This window comes from Sinocyclocheilus rhinocerous, unplaced genomic scaffold, assembly GCF_001515625.1.
Source record: "Sinocyclocheilus rhinocerous isolate Xijiao unplaced genomic scaffold, SAMN03320098_v1.1 scaffold364, whole genome shotgun sequence".
Classification (NCBI taxonomy): domain Eukaryota; kingdom Metazoa; phylum Chordata; class Actinopteri; order Cypriniformes; family Cyprinidae; genus Sinocyclocheilus; species Sinocyclocheilus rhinocerous.
The window spans coordinates 844,611-847,862 of record NW_015659024.1 but is presented as its reverse complement, the minus strand read 5'-3'; the positions used below and the strand labels follow the sequence as shown (position 1 = coordinate 847,862).

The 3,252-nt window shown below is 33.9% G+C and overlaps 1 protein-coding gene across 1 annotated transcript in view; it reads right to left on the bottom strand.

The window, feature by feature from the left end:
* Positions 1-3,252, bottom strand: part of LOC107723266 (feline leukemia virus subgroup C receptor-related protein 2-like) — a 19,795-nt gene that overhangs the window by 9,089 nt on the left and 7,454 nt on the right. The window lies entirely within an intron of this gene.

Genomic DNA, 3,252 nt, shown 5'->3' with positions numbered 1-3,252 from the left:
ACTGGATTCGTCTGAAAGAAGAAAGTCATATACACCTAGGATGACTTGAGGGTAATTTATGGGCTAATTTTCATTTTTGGGTGAACTAACCCTTTGACACAATTCTTGTGAAACATGGAAAAAAAATTGCCAATGTCTAGGCAAGATGAAGAGTGGTTTTGATATTGCCTGATTTTAGAAATGAATTTAATTGAATTTGACAGTGTTTACAAGACATAGGGACACAGATGTAAAACTTTACAGTAAAAAGGTATATTTTCAGAATAAACCTGTTATTCCTGACAGAATATGGTAACTATGTTACTTTTAAAATACACACATATATATTTTAGTTAAATATAGATTTTCATCTAAATTGAATAACGCTTTAAGTATTGAGTTATTGAGAACAGTCACTTTTTGCAGGAGTGCGTTATGTAATGTTATCATTTTTATCAAATAAATAGAAAATCAAACTAAATGGTATATTTGTGTTGAGAACATTGTAGTGATCATCTGTGATGAATATTAAAGTGGAAATGTTAAGTTATGGGACATGATTTGCCTCATGTCTGAAGAATCCGTCAGGCCGCCGTGGCACAAATCCACACATATTTCTAGGAAAAGCATGTATTTCTTAATCTTAACCAGCCTCAGTGGAAAAACAAAATTCCTGTACATGTAAGTAGGTCTTTTATGTCTTTAGCTCCTCTAAATAAACAATATATTATGAAGCTGTTCTGTACAACCACGCGTAAGAAAATGCCCCACTTCACCGCTGCTGTTGGGATCTGCCGGGGGCGATTCTGACTCAAACAATTCTGAGCCGATTACAAGCACCAGGATGATGTGTGCTCATTGAACAGGCAGTTTTCAAACCAACACTTCACAAGAGATAAGAGAGACCACTACAGTGAAGAGCCTTCGTGATGGATACGGAAAGAATGCATTCACAGACAATAAGCATCCATTAATATCAGGAGGTGGATGAAAACTCTGTAAACGGAGAATACAGATGTTAATCAATATTCTACAAGCAGGAAAGTTTCCACATGAGGTCAATGCTGCTTCTCAGAGCTCTCAAAGGATATTCAAATTGCCGTCACTTGTTCAGTTTTAGTGCCATATAATCTGACAGTGTAAAACACCTGTCGTTTAAGTGGGTTATTCATGCTTTCTCTAATTAAACTTGTGCTTTCATTGGAAGAAAAGCAGTTTACATTTTAAAAACAAACCAACTCTCGCCTTTCTTCAATCCAATTTGCCAAGCAACAAGACAAACACTGATTGCATTGATTTCTATAGTGCACTGACTGGTGTAAATACTGTTGAGTTAAAAAGACTTTCATAAATCTTCTAGCAAGCATTGTGGCTGAGGGAAACCCATAATCCCTTGCTCCTGAACACATTAAATATGTATGGGGCTGTGTAAATAGCTGTCATTTAGAATGAATAGAGGTTTTAGCTCCATTTAATCTGGTTTATGTTGTTTAGTTAGTTAAATATATGTGTGTTGTTCATGTCACAGTGATGGTAATTAGAGGTCTTGGGCCATTTTCATTTCAAGGCACATTCTCATCTTACACTGAGAAACAATTCTGGTCTTATTCAAGTTAAAAATTACTTAAAATCACTGAATAAACCTATTTACATCAAGTATGTACAAAGCTAATTCTTATGGGTTAATCCGCCATGCCATTTAATCTTGAGTCTTTGAGCGCTTTTATCACAACTGATATTTGACTGATATTTATCACAATATTGTTTTCATTTGTTATGGAAAAAAGCATAGTGATTAATTGTTTACAGAAAAATATTGTTCTTGGCACAAAGCACAAAAATATTGACTGTAAATGATGAGTGTGATGGAGTGATGTTTGCTAAGGCATTTAGACATTTGTGCATTGCTCTTCCACCCATAATGTTCAACCTCGAAACATTTTGAATTTAGTGGGGTTAGCAAAAAACATTATCATAATATTTATTTCAATTGCAGTGTGTGATTTGCACACACGGTACACTGTTACAACCAGAATTTATTCAGCTACTATTCAAATAACAAGTCAATTAAGTCCAAGCTTACTGTGACAGGATTGAAATAACGTTAGTAACAATGAATAATTATTGGTACTCTGCAAGGCTGAAAGCACATACTGTATTTAGGATTGAGAGTCACTGAATGTAAAGACCAGAGAGAGTTCTCCATAAACCCATTCTTGAATCAAGTGTGAGTAATAAACCCAGTAACCACTGATCTGTCCTAGTAAATCCTCTCACACATGACGAGATTAGGAGAAACATAGGCTCTGTTATAGAGGAAAGCGCATTACAGTCATTCTGCTGCTCAACATGAGTCAAAGTTAAGAGTTTGAACAATTTAGGAAAAGTCTCGGGGAGAGAAGTCAGTCTATTGAAAGATCTACACTGTAACAAAAATTGGTGTAGGATTTAATTTGAAACTATTTTCCCTCAGAAATTGCTAGTAAATTTCACAAGAAAATGACAAAAAAGGCAAGTAACACACTGCTCATTTTTTTAAGTATTAAAGTATTTTCCTGTAAAATGTACTCCTGTAATCTTCTATTTACAAATTTTGAAAAATTTGTATACTAGTAAAAGTGATATAAGCTGTGATACTTAAATGTCTGGACATTTTATGTTTATTACTATCACTAAATTACACAAATGCGCATGCAATACACGACAAAAAATGTAACACAAACTCAAGCAGCTGCATTAAAAATAAAAACCACTCTTTTTGGAGCTTGTGTTGCGCTGACAATCCTTTACCCAATTCAGTGCTTGCAATCAAAAATGACCTGCCTTTTACAAATTGTTTGAAAATCTCTCATTATGCTATATTATCACCAACTCTTTTGTCAATTTGGTTTTGTACTTTAAAAAAATGATCGTAGGCCTCATTGATCTGAGTTTATGCACCTCAGTTTTTGAATGAACGTTGCTAAAATTATTCAAAAATAATGATTTTTCTTTTTTTTACTCAAAAACCAATCAATGATCAGTTTGGCCTACAATCAGTGGGGCCTACGATCAATCAGTCCCAAAAAGAAATACAAATCCTGTGCTAACTGAAAGAAGTTTAAAAAGATTAAATCCAATATTTTGTAATAATATAGCATAACGATTCATTTATAAGCATATATTTCTTGTAGGCTGGTCATTCTGTGGGGAAAATAAATTCCAAAATAATACAAAAATATCATTTTTGGTGGGGGGAGGGGGAGTTGTTATACCAAAATGTTACAAAAATAT